The sequence below is a fragment of the Physella acuta genome, unplaced genomic scaffold, assembly GCF_028476545.2.
Source record: "Physella acuta isolate Inbredline_101_S28 unplaced genomic scaffold, ASM2847654v3 ptg000082l, whole genome shotgun sequence".
Taxonomy (NCBI): Eukaryota; Metazoa; Mollusca; class Gastropoda; family Physidae; genus Physella; species Physella acuta.
Window position 1 is genome coordinate 290,145 of NW_026731602.1, and position 18,125 is coordinate 308,269.

An 18,125-nucleotide genomic window follows, 5' to 3' on the forward strand; every position below is an offset into this window, starting at 1 on the left:
CCCGCACATTTTTCTTGGCGTTCGCTTTGTGCGCAATTCTTTTTTCTTTGAGATTCTATTATATTTTTAAAAGTTTAGGTAATGAAAAATTATGTCTATATCCCGAGTTTTCATCCCCATTAGTGTTATATAAGAATATTCGAGAAAGTTTAGTGGAGATCACTCCCGGTATATTTGACATGTGATTTACCCATTTTTATAATGGCTAAATGTGTGTGATCTGTTAAAGGTAAAACCTGTATCATGATTATATCTGTCAAGGTTAAATAAGTTATTTTGTAAAACCTTTTTTTTAAATTAGTATGTCTAAGATTGTGTGAAAAGATATGTCTGTTTACAAAAATACTAAAAATGTCAAATAGGTCCAATTTATTTTAAGAAAGACAAACTAATAATAAGACTTATATATCTTAGTGTTAATTGTGATTGCTGCATTTATTAGTTTAATAAAACAAATTAATAAATAGTATCATATTCAAATCAACCTATCTTTTGAGTGTAGTGCCATAGTTTGAGCACCAGGTCGTTCTAAGATCATTCTTTTAAACGGTCAACTCACACATATTTATACAACACAGAAAACATTTTTAAAATTTTAAAACTTTTATTTCACTTAAATTAGTTTAAGCATAGAAAAATATAATGATAAAACATTCTAAAGATACATCATCGTAGCAGTTTTATAATCACCAGGCAAGTTTTAAAATTGTCATTTTTTTTTTAAATTTTAAACTTTATTTAACTTAAAAAATTGAAAAAAAAAATATAATGATAAAACATTCCAAATATACATCCTTGTAGTAGTTTTACAGTCAATTTTTAAAATTATCATTTCAAATTGGAAACTACTGGTGTAAGGTCATATTGATTTTAGGTGTCGATTCACAGATTGAAGAGTTTCTGTTTTAGTCTGGTGGGTGTATGGACTGGAATGTACTTCAAGTAAAATGTCAGTAACCTTTGCTCTTAGGGCCATGCATTGGATGGCCAAGGTTATTCATACTGGGATGGCCATTGAGTGAGCCATATTGAGGCTGAATGTTTGGGGCCATCTGAGGTTGATGGCCTGGAAAAAACTGAGAGGGTCCCACATTTTGATATCTGCCATTATGACGTAATGTGTTGACAGGTACATGGGGGCCCACAGTTTGAGATCTGTCGATGTTTGCGGGTCTCAAATGTTGTTGTGGGACCCCAACTGCCCGAGGGTAGGGGACATAGAATACTTTGGTCTCACTGGGGCCAGTCACGTGATATTGATGATAGAATGACGCCATCTTCTGGTCAAGTTGTGACGTCATCTGATTGAATGTTGGGTCGATGTATGGTGCTGGCATTGTGGTGCTGGTCATCTGATGGTCAGTTCCATGAGGTGTGGTAGTGGTCATCTGATGGCCAGTTCCATGAGGTGTAGTGGTCATCTGATGGCCAGTTCCATGAGGTGTAGTGGTCATCTGATGGCCAGTTCCATGAGGTGTGGTAGTGGTCATCTGATGGCCAGTTCCATGAGGTGTAGGGGTCATCTGATGGCCAGTTCCATGAGGTGTGGTAGTGGTCATCTGATGGCCAGTTCCATGACGTGTAGGGGTCATCTGATGACCAGTTCCATTAGGTGGAATGTTACAGTTCAGTACCTCCATAGGATTGTCTGACTGCAGAATTCGGAGACGTTGGGCGTCTGTTAGGGGGAGACCATTGTTGAAGAAGGACAGGTAGTTGAAGATTGAAGGGTAAAGGTCAATGACGGAGTTCATGACGTTACGTTTACTGCCCAATCTGTGTCCATTGTTTGGGTTGAGTGGTACCAGTGTTTCCATTTTATCAAAAGCGTTTCTTATCTTCTGTTGTCTGGCTCGCTCCTACAAGGACAGAAACAAAAAAAGTTATTTTAATTAATTAAATCGTAGCAGTCTATCTTCATAAGTTTTTCCATTCCTTAATTGTCTATTTTAAAATGGTTTCATTTATATCTAATGCTTAGGCCTATATTTATACAATAGGCCTATTTACTAATATTTTTCGTTTATTTGCTAATATAGGTTTGGTTATTTTTGTATCTGGTTGTTTTGTGAACTTAATTAATGTTTTGTAGGTCTTTTAAGATTGTAGATATAATTAATGTTTTGTTGATGAGGGCGGGGCTAATGATAATTTAGTGCTAATGTAATACATTAAGTATGTGTAAAGACATGAGTATAGGCTTACACAGTGTACAATTAAAAATCCTTCTTTAATTAGTCTTTAATTAATCTTGCTAATACATTTGGATGATCTAAATAGAGCGACTTGAATTTAACGCAATAAAGAAAAGATACATTCAAATAAACGTAGAAAAATGTGAACATACCTGGGCGTTGACTTTTTGTCTTTTTCTCTCAGCCTCCTGATCCTCTAAAGGTGTGCCTCGTCTTTTACGTGAGACAGGTACATTGGCAGGTGGGATGTTAGGCCTGGGATTTGGCTCCATGTTCAACGCCTGGTCAAAGACTCACGGTGCCGTCTGGGATGAAATCAACACAAAGTCTAGATCAACAGACGGTGTGGTGAGATAACTTTCAAATGGTCATAGACTTGATCTCTCAGTGTCCAATGACTTAAGACGTGTGAAACTGACCACCAAACTGACCAGTGTTATAAGGGGCGACACCTCGCTGACCACTCCTCCCATTGGCTGGTAGAGAACAAAAGGTTCGTTAGCTCAGTCAGCAACAGGTCAAGCGTTGTTAGTGACGCGGTACTGGTACACCTGATCACGTGATCTAACCCAACTCGCTGATTGGTTGAGATTCTAAAGATGACAAAGGGGACGTGGCCGGAATTGTAAATATTTTTTCAAGCGTCAAATGTTTTGTTTACACGTATTTTGTACGCAAGATAAATATTTTTGCGGTCAATACAAAAGGCTGTAACGATTTAGGGTTAACGTTTGGTTTAATTTGTAATTGAGTTTTAAAGCCCTTACCCTAATGACAACCAGAGGCGTAGCGAGGGGGGGGGGGGGGGGCGGGGGTAGCGGACCGCACCGGTTGACACCATTTAGGGGGGGGGGTGAAACCAAGGCAAAAAATAGCAAAATATATTGAGACAAAGTTGAGGTGGGGTGCAAATCGAAAACTAAAACTTGAGGGGGGGGGGGGTGCAAATCGAAAGTTTGAGAGGGGGAGGGGTGCAAATCGAAAATTTGAAAGTTTGTCCCTGGGAAAGGTCTCTATACCTCTGGGGGGGGGGGTGACACCATTAAGTGCCGCACCGGGTGACACCCGACCTCGCTACGCCACTGCTGGTGATTTATTTTTTACCCGCGACGTAGCATGCGCCGCTATTTAGTTTAATTCCTATTTTTCAGTAATTCATAAGGGGGTCGAGTCGGTAAAGCTCATGGTTGCTAAACCGAAAAGTCTCGAGTTCGAACCCTCGGGCAGATGAGGCTCGTTAGCTGGGGACAGCCACTCTTCTAGGACAACTCCAAAATTAAACAACTGCTGCCTTGTAGTTTGTTCTTGGTTGGACAAAGGCTATGGAAGCAAATCCAAAATGGAAAGCAGGCTGAAATCGCTTAATTGTGTTGGAGGCGTTGGTCGATTCGGCAAAAGGCTCATGGTTGATAAATTCGAACAAACTCTCGAGTTTAAACCCACTGGCAGATAAATCTCGATCCCCTTCAACACTAATAGTTAAGAACGAAGAAGAAGAAGAAGAGTAATTCATAAATTGTGAATTTTTTGTTTAAAACACTATTAGTAGCTAGTGAAGGACGATTATCCTCCCCTTCCATTCTCTCTTCCCCTCCCCCCCCCCCCCTCGTGAAAGCAGCCGTTTGTGGCGACAGTTTACAGACGACAATGAAAAAATCAAGCATAACTTATAACTACCTCCCCTTAGTTTCAATTTGTTTAAAAACTAATTTATCTGCCCCTAATAGCCGTCACTTCTATTGTAAACATTCGGGGTGAACCAAAGCTCACCTGATAGGTGGAGGTAGGGGGTGTTAGCGATATGCCTAGAAGGCGGGGTAGGAACGGCTAAGCTTCGTGGTGTCTTCTATGGTCTTCTATGGTCCCCATGAAAAGAATTATTATATAACGAGCTGACTACAAGTTTTTGAACTCTAAGAAATGTAAGTGGGTTAAATTGATGTTGTAAAGTTTGCTAAGCAACACACATATTGAGCGAACAGAGTCTCTTCAATGCATCTCTTCGTAGAGCCCCCCCCCCCCCCCCGAAGAAAATCTACCCCCCACCCTGAACGAAATGGAATTTATATAGAAAAGATATACTTTAAACCGTATCCCGCCCCCCCCCCCCCCCGAGGGTTCGAACTCGAGACTTTTTCGGTTTAGCAACCATGAGCTTTACCGACTCGACCCCCTTATGAATTACTGAAAAATAGGAATTAAACTAAATAGCGGCGCATGCTACGTCGCGGGTAAAAAATAAATCACCAGCAGTGGCGTAGCGAGGTCGGGTGTCACCCGGTGCGGCACTTAATGGTGTCACCCCCCCCCCCCCCAGAGGTATAGAGACCTTTCCCAGGGACAAACTTTCAAATTTTCGATTTGCACCCCTCCCCCTCTCAAACTTTCGATTTGCACCCCCCCCCCTCAAACTTTCGATTTGCACCCCCCCCCCCCTCAAGTTTTAGTTTTCGATTTGCACCCCACCTCAACTTTGTCTCAATATATTTTGCTATTTTTTGCCTTGGTTTCACCCCCCCCCCCCCCCCTAAATGGTGTCAACCGGTGCGGTCCGCTACCCCCGCCCCCCCCCCCTCGCTACGCCTCTGGTTGTCATTAGGGTAAGGGCTTTAAAACTCAATTACAAATTAAACCAAACGTTAACCCTAAATCGTTACAGCCTTTTGTATTGACCGCAAAAATATTTATCTTGCGTACAAAATACGTGTAAACAAAACATTTGACGCTTGAAAAAATATTTACAATTCCGGCCACGTCCCCTTTGTCATCTTTAGAATCTCAACCAATCAGCGAGTTGGGTTAGATCACGTGATCAGGTGTACCAGTACCGCGTCACTAACAACGCTTGACCTGTTGCTGACTGAGCTAACGAACCTTTTGTTCTCTACCAGCCAATGGGAGGAGCGGTCAGCGAGGTGTCGCCCGTATAACACTGGTCGTTCGTTACACGACTGCCAGATACCTTCTTCCCCCCCCCCCCCCACCCGCCCATCTGATTAGTGTATTGTTATTGTGCCGAGATCAGTGAATTTGACCAAACCAAATATTTTACTCTGCTGTTGTTGTTTTTTTTTTGTAAAAAATAAGACTACTCCCCCACCCACGCCATCCAAACAAACACAAAAATACCAAGAGTAGACTGATTGGCAATATAGTCACTACTTCTCCATAGTCTATGTAAAAATAATTAATTATATAAATAGCACATACATGAATTATTTTATAATCAGTCAAATGGCCTGAATAAATTATTATTACATAAAATATAAAAAGAATAGTATTGTATTGACAAATCAACAACAAAACGATGTTCGTTGTGGATGATAGGGCATGAACTCAGCCAACTGTGACAAACACAGTTCACACTCGACTTCCCTTTAATTAAGCGATTAAAAGTGGTTGCTTTAAATTGATAACTGTCCTATTATTTAGTAATTAAAAAAAATATTATAAAGTAATTTTTTAAATGAAATAGATTATCTAATAAAAGCAAGTTACATTAAAAATGAGATATTCTTGCATTGTCGTCAGATATCTCCCACTGAGCTAAGTTTATGAACTCTAAGAAATATAAGTGGGTTAAATTGATGTTGTAAAAGTTTGCTGAGCAACACACATATTGAGCGAACAGAGTCTCTTCAAGGCAACTCTTCGTAGAGCCCCCCCCCCCCCCCCCACCCCCGAAAATATCTACCCCCCCTGAACGAAATGGAATTTATATAGAAAAGATATACTTTAAACCGTATCCGCCCCCCCCCCCCCCCCCCCCCCCGGAAATTTCAAGTGCACCCACGGAAAATAAAGTCTGGAAGAAACACTGTGAGCGAACGTAATAAAAGCCTTTAATTAAAAGTTAAGTAGCATTTAAAAAAAAAAACAAAGAAACACGATAGTCATCATACCTAAACTTTTTAAAAAATTTATTTTTTACTTTCTCGTTTCTCAACTGATAGTAGAGGTTGTATTGTAATCGTAATGTATTGTATTGTCTTGTAATCGTAATACCTAAACTATGTTAGGGCACGAAACTTTATATTTAAATAATCAACAAAACAGTTTGTTGTACTTGCATTATTTATACAATTTAGAGATTTTTTACAACGAAACAGAGGGATATGATCATAGGGCCAATTAGGTTTTTGTAACAAATGTTCATAACTAATTATTTGCATAAAAACTACTACAAGTAAGTGCCGCGTAAAAAAGGACCTATTGATTCAAGTCGATTTATTTGATTGTTATACACGTCTACACGTTTAACTGGCTACTAGTGAGCCATATCGTTTAAATAACAGACATCAATTAATGGTGTAATTTAGAAGTCTGGATTGAAACAAAGACAGGAATAATAATTTGGACACTGGTCGACCCTACAACCTCTACTTATTGCTACATGACGAGGTTGATATATTCTGTTTAGTCAAGTACGGGGGCGAGTTCTAATATATTTGATAGTTTTCATAAAATAATGTGTGTTCTGATTAGGGTAAGGGCTTTAAAACTCAATTAACATAAAAGGACTAATGGACTAATGGACGTTTGTTCTGACAGTAAAAATATTTGTCTTGTGTACGAAATTCTTGTAAACAAAACATTTGACACTTGAAAAAACGTTTATATTTCGGGTCTGATGGCCACGCCCACTCCGTCACAAGGGGACGAGAGTTTGGACCAATCAGCTAGTTGGGTTAGATCACGTGATCAGGTGTACCAGTACCGCGACACTAACGCCGCTTGACCTGTTGCTGACTGAGCTAACGAACCTTTTGTTCTCTACCAGCCAATGGGAGGAGTGGTCAGCGAGGTGTCGCCCCTTATAACACTGGTCAGTTCGGTGGTCAGTTTCACACGTCTTAAGTCATTGGACACTGAGAGATCAAGTCTATGACCATTTGAAAGTTATCTCACCACACCGTCTGTTGATCTAGACTTTGTGTTGATTTCATCCCAGACGGCACCGTGAGTCTTTGACCAGGCGTTGAACATGGAGCCAAATCCCAGGCTTAACATCCCACCTGCCAATGTACCTGTCTCACGTAAAAGACGAGGCACACCTTTAGAGGATCAGGAGGCTGAGAGAAAAAGACAAAAAGTCAACGCCCAGGTATGTTCGCATTTTTCTACGTTTATTTGAATGTATCTTATCTTTGTTGCGTTACATTCAAGTCGCTCTATTTAGATCATCCAAATGTATTAGCAAGATTAATTAAAGACTAATTAAAGAAGGATTTTTAATTGTACAATGTGAAAGCCTATACTCATGTCTTTACACATACTTAATGTATTACATTAGCACTAAATTATCATTAGCCCCGCCCTCATCAACAAAACATTAATTATATCTACAATCTTAAAAGACCTACAAAACATTAATTAAGTTCACAAAACAACCAGATACAAAAATAACCAAACCTATATTAGCAAATAAACGAAAAATATTAGTAAATAGGCCTATTGTATAAATATAGGCCTAATCATTAGATATAAATGAAACCATTTTAAAATAGACAATTAAGGAATGGAAAAACTTATGAAAATAGACTGCTACGATTTAATTAATTAAAATAACTTTTTTTTGTTTCTGTCCTTGTAGGAGCGAGCCAGACAACAGAAGATAAGAAACGCTTTTGATAAAATGGAAACACTGGTACCACTCAACCCAAACAATGGACACAGATTGGGCAGTAAACGTAACGTCATGAACTCTGTCATTGACCTTTACCCTTCAATCTTCAACTACCTGTCCTTCTTCAACAATGGTCTCCCCCTAACAGAGGCCCAACGTCTCCGAATTCTGCAGTCAGACAATCCTATAGAGGTACTGAACTGTAAGATTCCACCTCATGGAACTGGCCATCAGATGACCACTACACCTCATGGAACTGGCCATCAGATGACCCCTACACCTCATGGAACTGGCCATCAGATGACCACTACACCTCATGGAACTGGCCATCAGATGACCCCTACACCTCATGGAACTGGCCATCAGATGACCACTACACCTCATGGAACTGGCCATCAGATGACCACTACACCTCATGGAACTGGCCATCAGATGACCACTACACCTCATGGAACTGGCCATCAGATGACCACTACACCTCATGGAACTGGCCATCAGATAACCCCTACCACACGTCATGGAACTGGCCATCAGATGACCAGCTCCACAATGCCAGCACCATACATCAACCAAACATTCAATCAGATGACGTCACATCTTGACCAGAAGATGGCGCCATTCTATCATCAATATCACGTGACTGGCCCCAGTGAGACGAAAGTATTCTACGTCCCTTATCCTCGGTCAGCAGGGGACGTGTGTGGTGTCCCACAACAACATTTGAGACCCTCAAACATCGACAGATCTCAAACTCTAGGCCCCCATGTAACTGTCAACACATTACGTCATGATAGCAGATATCAAAATGTGGGACCCTCTCAGTTTTTTCCAGGCCATCAACCTCAGATGGCCCCAAACATTCAGCCTCAATATGGCTCACTCAATGGCCATCCCAGTGTGAATAACCTTGGCCATCCAATGCATGGCCCTAACAGCAAAGGTTACTAACATTTTACTTGAAGTACACGCCATCCCATACACCCACCAGACTAAAACAGTAACTCTTCCATCTGTGAATCATTACCTAGGCTCACCATGACACTACACCAGCTGTCTCCAAGTTCAAATGACAATTTTAAAACTTGGTTGGTGACTATAAAACTACTACAAGGATATATCTTAAGAATGTTTTATCATATTTTTTTCAATTTTTTAAGTTAAATTAAATTAAATTTAAAAAAAAAATGACAATTTTAAAACTTGGCTGGTGACTATAAAACTACTACAAGGATGTATATTTAGAATGTTTTATCATATTTTTCTATGCTTCAATTTTTTAAGTGAAATAAAAGTTTTAAAAATTTAAAAATGTTTTCAGTGTTGTATAAATATGTGTGAGTTGACAGTTTGAAAGAATGATCTTAGAACGACCTGGTGCTCAAACTATGGCACTACACTCAAAAGATAAATTGATTTGAATACGATACTATTTATTAATTTGTTTAATTAAACTAATAAATGTAGCAATCACAATAAACACTAAGATATATAATTCTTATTATTATTTTGTCTTTCTAAAATAAAATTAGACGAATTTGACATTTTTAGTATTTTTGTAAACACACATATCTTTTCACACATCACCACCTTATATGACCCTACTTAAACAATCATACACAATCTTAGACATACTAATTTAAAAAAAGATTTTACAATATAATTTATTTAAGTTGGCAGATATAATCATGGTACAGTTTTTTTAAAATCCTACCTTATAAAAGATCACATTTAATCATGATAAATTGGGTAAATCACATGTTTAAAAAGTCATGTGATAAAAAGTTACATCAGTACGTATTTAAAAAGTCTGATAAATGATGTCAGGCTGGTAGAACTAACAGATGTCATTCCGGTAGTCTTAAGAAAAATAATATTGGTACAGTAAAAAAACTAATGATGGTACCGTGATTATAGACGTTTTTAGCGTCCTATTAGGTAATTGACAAAATTCTCACATTTAAAGCAGAATTAATCGGAGATCTTTTTTTTTCTCCCATACGCATACAAAGATAGTTAGACAAGGTCTTAGGTCTACAAAAATACACCCACAACAATATTCATAAACATTTGATATATATTTACAATAACATCAACACCCAAAACAAACATTCTCAATTTTTACAACTACAACATCAACATTTACAAGAACAACATATACACTATTTACAACAAAGTGTAAACGGCTGCAACAAAACACGCATTCACCCATACAATCGTCAGAGGCGTAGCTATGGGGTGGTGTATGGGGTGGTGTATGGGGTGGTGTATGGGACGACTATGGGCGGGGGGGGGGGGGGGGGGGGGCGCTACACTGAGTAGAAACAAGTTCAAGCTCATTCTGTGCTGAATTTCTGAATTTTTACACAGTCCAAGTTATGAATGCTGACTTATTTCACCTCAACTGTGTGACGCCGAAATGGGTTTAGTCCCAACACAATCTGTCGACCTTTTCCATCTTGAACAAATGGGCTCTGTAGACATGTTCTAAAGCTTTTATCGACGTGTACAGATTTTAAAACACATTTTTTGTACAACAGTAGGACAGAATTACTAATATACAGGGGCGTAGCGAGGGGGGGGCGGGGGGTGCGGACCGCACCGGGTGACACCATTTAGGGGGGTGACACCAAGGCAAAAAATAGCAAAATATATAGTGAAAAACTCGAGGGGGGGGGGGTGCAAATCGAAAGTTTGAGGGGGGGGGGTGCAAATCGAAAATTTGAAAGTTTGTCCCTGGGAAGGGTCTCTATGCCTCTGGGGGGGGGGGGGGGTGACACCATTAAGTGCCGCACCGGGTGACACCCGACCTCGCTACGCCACTGCTAATATATACTGTACATTCAATGGGATAAAATCTCTAATACTGTTGTACATTTGGTAGATAAAATCTCTAATACTGTTGTACATTTGGTTGGACAAAATATCTAATACTGTTGTACATTTGGTAGGATAAAATCTCTAATACTGTTGTACATTTGGTAGGATAAAATCTCTAATACTGTTGTACATTTGGTAGGATAAAATCTCTTATACTGTTGTACATTTGGTAGGATAAAATCTCTAATACTAGTGTACATTTGGTAGGATATAATCTCTAATACTGTTGTACAAGTGGTAGGATAAAATCTCTAATACTAGTTTCCATTTGGTAGGATAAAATCTCTAATACTATTGTACAAGTGGTAGGATGAAATCTCTAATGCTGTTGTACGTTTGGTAGGATAAAATCTCTATACTAGGGTACATTTGGTAGGATATAATCTCTAATACTAGTTTCCATTTGGTAGGATAAAATCTCTAATACTGTTGTACATTTGGTAGGATAAAATCTCTAATACTAGTGTACATTTGGTAGGATATAATCTCTAATACTGTTGTACAAGTGGTAGGATAAAATCTCTAATACTGTTGTACAAGTGGTAGGATAAAATCTCTAATACTAGTTTCCATTTGGTAGGATAAAATCTCTAATACTATTGTACAAGTGGTAGGATAAAATCTCTAATGCTGTTGTACGTTTGGTAGGATAAAATCTCTATACTAGGGTACATTTGGTAGGATATAATCTCTAATACTAGTTTCCATTTGGTAGGATAAAATCTCTAATACTGTTGTACCTTTGGTAGGATAAAATCTCTAATACTAGTGTACGTATAGTGGGATAAAATGCCAAAATATATTGGACATTCAATTGGATAAAATGTCTAAAACTGTTGTAGAATAAAATATTGTACGTAGAGCAAGATAAAAATTTCTACAAATATAGCACATATAGTTGGATAAAATCTCTAAATATATTGTATATCGTTGGGACTTGTTTTTTTTTTTAGAAAGCACCAGTTTATAAGGCCAGTTCAACATGACTTGTTTGAATGTTTACTTGAAATCATTATAATATGCCATACTATGCGAGCTGTTGTAAAAATCTTCAAAATTTGACCGTTTGTCTATAGAAAAACTACATCAATCCGCCACATGCCAGGCAAGCGTTGTAAAAATGTATCGATTACGACAGTATGACAGTATGTCTTTAGAAAGCCAGAACTAGACTCAAGCAGTCAACATTAAAAGTGCTGTTGACGTAGTTTACAACTATAATTTATAAGAGCCGGAAGTAGGTTTTAAAAGTCTGCTATTTTAAGTCTGCTATTTCAAGTCTTCTATTTTTAGCCTGCTATGTCAAGTTTCCGGGAAGCGAAAAAAACTTCCGCCTGGAAAAGTAGAAAAATATTTACTGCAGCCGTTCTATTTATAGCACAGTTATATTTGTAATAAGTGGCTATAGTATAATTTTAAAAATCATCTTATAAGAAAATACGTTTTGTAGATGACTAAATATACTGCTCGGGGTACATGAACTAAGTACAGATATGGGCAGCGGATTTAGTCAGACAGATAAAAGCAGAGCATAGATTTTTTAAAAAGCTACACCCGTTGATTGAGGCCATTGAGTCAATTTTTTGTTCCAGCTCATTGAGGCCATCAGTTTGTGTACCAGATGTTTTACTTCACATTTGAAGCTGATGCGTTGATTTCTTTGTTGATTCGTTATCCTTGCCTTATCCTTGCCTTATCCTTGCATTATCCTTGCCCTGCCACTACTTTAGACCTACTGGTCAAGTCTAGCGCCGTGTCTGGAGACTGAGGCTGGATTATCGCACTTGCATTCTTCAGATTCTGTGATTGTTTAGTTACATCGAATGCCAGATTCTGTGATTGTTTAGTTACATCGAATGCCAGATTCTGGGATTGATTAGTTACATCGAATGCCAGATTCTGGGATTGTTTAGTTACATCGAATGCCAGATTCTGTGATTGTTTTGTTACACCGAATGCCAGATTCTGCCATGGTTTTGTCAGATCTTGTGCTTGATCTGAACGTCGACGCTGCGTTAAGTTCTGTTTTCTTTTTGATACAAGGAGTTGGCTCCTGGCAGACCTTCGGTATCGAAGTTGGGAGTACGATTTAAAGATGGCTCTATGTGATGACTCTGGCTGCTTTGTCAAGTCTACCAAAGATTGTGGCTGTGGTTGCTCTGTCAAGTCTACCGTCCGTTGTGGTTGCTTTGTCAAGTCTATCACCGTTTGTTGCTGTGGTTGCTTTGTCAAGTCTACCGTCCGTTGTGGCTGCTTTGTCACGTCTACAAAAGTTTGTGGCTGTGGCTTCTTTGTCAAGTCTACCAAAGATTGTGGCTGTGGTTGCTTAGTCAAGTCTACCACCGTTTGTGGCTGTGGTTGCTTTGTCAAGTCTACCACCGTTTGTGGCTGTGGTTGCTTTGTCAAGTCTAGCACCGTTTGTGGCTGTGGTTTCTTTGTCAAGTCTAGCACCGTTTGTGGCTGTGGTTTCTTTGTCAAGTCTACCACAATTTGTGGCTGAGGTTTCTTTGTCAAGTCTACCACCGTTTGTGGCTGTGGTTGCTTTGTCAAGTCTAGCACCGTTTGTGGCTGTGGTTTCTTTGTCAAGTCTACCACAATTTGTGGCTGTGGTTTCTTTGTCAAGTCTACCAGCGTTTGTGGCTGTGGTCGCTTTGTCAAGTTTACCACCGTTTGTTGCTGTGGTTGCTTAGTCAAGTCTACCACCGTTTGTGGCTGTGGTTGCTTTGTCAAGTCTACCAAAGATTGTGGCTGTGGTTGTCTAGTCAAGTCTACCAGAGTATGTGGCTGTGGTTGCTTTGTCAAGTCTACCAAAGATTGTGGCTGTGGTTGTCTAGTCAAGTCTACCAGAGTATGTGGCTGTGGTTGCTTTGTCAAGTCTTTTTCTGTCTCTGGAATGTTTGGGCGAATCGGAACTGAGGTATTTTTTGAGTAACTGACACTCGGCGATGACGTACAGTGTAGAGACTGGGGTGTTGCACCAGAAAACTGAGGTAGGGATATTTCATGTTGGTCAGTCGAAGCGGCAAGTGCTGGCTCTTTTGTTAGTGCTTGTGCGATAATTGGTAGTTGCAGTGTTGATGAAGGAGCTATTTCCGGTAGCCCCTGAATTGGCCCTGGAGCAATTTCCGGTAGCTTCTTTGTTAGTGCTGGAGCGATTTCCAGAAGCATCTTTATTGGCACTGGAACAAATATTAGTAGCTGCTGTATGGGGGTTGGAGCTATTTCCGGTAGCTTTTTTGATGGCGCTGGAACACTTTCTGGTAGCATCTTTTTTGACGCTGGAGCCTTTCCCGGTAGCTTCTTTGTTGACGCTGGAGACAATTCCGGTAGCTTCTTTGTTGACGCTTGAGCAATTTCCGGTGACTTCTTAGTTGACGCTGGAGAAATTTTCGGTAGCTTCTGTATTGGCACCGGAGCAATTTCCGGTAGCTTCTTTGTTGACACTGGAGAAATTTCCGGCAATATCTTTGTTGGTGCTGGAGCAATTTCCGGTAGCTTCTGTATTGGCACCGGAGCAATTTCCGGTAGCTGTTTTGTTGACACTGGAGAAATTTCCGCAAGCTTATTTAACACTGGAGCAATTTCCGGCAATATCTTTGTTGGTGCTGGAGCTATTTCCGGTAGATTCTGTATTGGCACCGGAGCAATTTCCGGTAGCATTTTTGTTGACACTGGAGAAATTTCCGCAAGCTTTTTTAACACTGGGGCAATTTCCGGCAATATCTTTGTTGGTGCTGGAGCTATTTCCGGTAGCTTCTGTATTGGCACCGGAGCAATTTCCGGTAGCATTTTTGTTGACATTGGAGAAATTTCCGCAGGCTTTTTTAACACTGGAGCAATTTCCGATAACTTCTGTATTTGCACCGGAACAATTTCCGGTAGCTTCTTTGTTGACACTGGAGAAATTTCCGGCAGCTTCTTTGTTGGTGCTGGATCGATTTCTGGCAGCTTCTTTATTGGCGCAGGAACATTTTCCGGTAGCTTATTTATTGGCGCTGGATAAATTTCCGGTAGCCTATTTGTTGGTGTATGAGCAATTTCCGGTAGCATCTTTGTTGGTGCACCACTGGAGACTAGCGGCACCTCGAAACAAACACCATCATCGTCTGTGCAACTTGTATCATCGCTTGAGTCAGGGTCGAATGGTGTTGTCGGTAGCGGACACCCCGAGTACATGATGTCCAGCTTCTGACCCTCGCTCAGCGGCTGGCCGTGGTTGTAGGTCCGCAGCCTGTCCATGACGGAGTTGATGGTGGCACACGCCGCCTGCAGGATGTAGATCTTAGAGCCCGCCCTGTTCCTTACGTCTGGGTTGGCGGGCAGAATGGTCAACAGTCTGCTGAAGGCCCGGGACAGCGTCGATTGTCGTCTGCGTTCCTTGGGACAAGAAACAACAGTGAGTTCAAAAAGTTGCGGTTGTGTTTTGTATTTAGTAAGAAGGGTGTATTTAGTAAGACTGCTGTATTTAGTATGAATGGTGTATTTAGTAAGAATGCTGTATTTAGTAAGAATGCTGTATTTAGTAAGAAAGCTGTATTTAGTAAGAATGCTGTATTTAGTAAGAATGCTGTATTTAGTAAGAATGCTGTATTTAGTAAGAATGCTGTATTTAGTAAGAATGCTGTATTTAGTAAAAATGGTGTATTTAGTAAGAATGGTGTATTTAGTAAGAATGGTGTATTTAGTAAGAATGGTGTATTTAGTAAGAATGCTGTATTTAGTAAGAATGCTGTATTTAGTAAGAAAGCTGTATTTAGTAAGAATGGTGTATTTAGTAAGAATGGTGTATTTAGTAAGAATGCTGTATTTAGTAAGAATGGTGTATGCACTCAGTGATTTGTCAAGGGACGCATCGTTTTTTCTGCCTTTGAAACCCAACCCTCTACACTATGCTAACAAACTGTCGTGAACCCAACCCTCTACACCATGCTAACAAAGTGGCTTGAACCCAACCCGCTACACCATGCTAAGAAAGTGTCGTGAACCCAACCCTCTACACTATGCTAACAAATTGGCTTGAACACAACCCGCTACACTATGCTAACAAAGTGGTTTGAACCCAACCCTCTACACTATGCTAACAAAGTGTCGTGAACCCAACCCTCTACACTATGCTAACAAAGTGGCTTGAACCCAACCCGCTACACCATGCTAAGAAAGTGGCTTGAACCCAACCCTCTACACCATGCTAACAAAGTGGCTTGAACCCAACCCTCTACACCATGCTAACAAAGTGTCGTGAACCCAACCCTCTACACTATGCTAACAAAGTGGCTTGAACCCAACCCGCTACACCATGCTAAGAAAGTGGCTTGAACCCAACCCTCTACACCATGCTAACAAAGTGGCTTGAACCCAACCCTCTACACCATGTTAACAAAGTGGCTTGAACCCAACCCTCTACACCATGCTAACAAAGTGGCTTGAACCCAACCCTCTACACCATGTTAACAAAGTGGCTTGAACCCAACCCTCTACACCATGTTAACAAAGTGGCTTGAACCCAACCCGCTACACCATGCTAAGAAATAGTCGTGAACCCAACCCTCTCCACCATGCTAACAAAGTGGCTTGAACCCAACCCTCTACACCATGCTAACAAAGTGGCTTGAACCCAACCCTCTACACCATGTTAACAAAGTGGCTTGAACCCAACCCTCTACATCATGTTAACATAAATTTTCCTGAACCCTCTGGACGACGTCACGTACGCAGTGTATCTTTCAGACATTTTTCATCGTGTGGGGGGGGGGGGGGCTTTAATTTTCTGATTGGCCGGACGGACACTGACTGAAGACTGAGCATATATTTTGAATATTAAATCTTTTGCGTTCGATGTGTGTATATCCCCCCCCCTCGCCCTGGAGATAACTCTGGACATACCTGCATGTTAACGAGTAGTCTTTTCCTCTCAATCTCAGCATGTTCTACATCATGTTTTCTTCTTCGTGAGGGGGTGGTGCTGGAAGGGGAGAGGGGGGTGGTTGTGGGGGTGGTTTTAGAGGGGGTGGTGGTTGTGGAGGTGGTGGTTGTGGTTGTGGTGCCGGTTGTGGAGGGGATTGTAGGAGGCGTGGTTGGTGTCGCAGCTAGTGTGTCCTCGCTGTCTCCTGTCTGGGTTGCTGATGTGTCCGTGTCGTGCACCTCCATGTTGGTGTCGTGTGTGGTCAACATCAACCAGGACACCAGCACTGATGTAGGTAGTTGTGTTTGACCCCAGCACTAGATGTACATCTGTTGGCACTAGCAGTAGTTCTGATGGATGAACGATTGCAATTAAACTTTATAGATACAATTTGAATTAATTGCGTTGACAGTAATACAATTGTTGGAATGATTCTGAATACCGTCGTCCAGAGGCGTAGCAAGGGCGGGGCGGGGGGTGCGGACCGCACTGGGTGACACCATTTAGGGGGGGGGTGACACCAAGGCAAAATAATCTCAAAATGTACAGAAGAAAAATGCTTTTTGCCAGTTCTATTAATGATTAATTTAAGTTAAATAGTCTTTTTTAACGTACTAACTATAGAGAAAACAATTCTACATCCAACTGTATTATTTGCAGATTACAGATAAACATTGTTACTATTAAGTCTGCAGTGATTAAAGATTATACACATACACACACACATATTATATATATATATATATATATATATATATATATATATATATATATATATATATATATATATATATATATATATATATATATATATATATATATATATATATATATATATATATATATATATATATATATATATATATATATATATATATATGTATATATATATATATATACTTTGTTTCTTGAGGGTGGGGGCATCACGAAGTGCCGCACCGGGTGACACCGACCTAGCGACGCCACTGCAGTCGTCTAATAATAGACTCTTCCAAAATAAGGTGAGTTAAGTTGTTACTAGTATTGTAAACTCGTCTACTTTTATGTTTAGATATCAGGGTAGGACTAAGTTTGGGGCTCGGATTAGGGATAGGCTTAGTATTGACATTAGCAAGTCATTTGCGTATTTAATTAGCTACCTAACGCCCCATTTTGTAAAGAAGATGCTATTATTGCACCATAGTTGAACACTGGTATAAGAAATCCACGCCCTCTTAGAGATTACAGGAAAGAAAGTGGGAGCTATCTCCCCTAAACTTTCTCGTATTTTCGTGTTTATTTAATTTGTTTCCTCTTTATTTTGTTTTTCGTTCTTTTGTCTGTCGTGCTTCGTCATCGATCGAAACTGGCGAGCGAAATTTCGACCACTCCTAACCGACCGAAACTTTGCAAATTTAATAATTGTGTTTTATAATTTTTGTTTGTAATGATTATACTTGTGAATAAATCACGGGAGTAAAACTTGTATAAACGTGTTTCAAGATTGGTCATCTAGTCATCAAGAGGTATAGAATAATGATCGTTT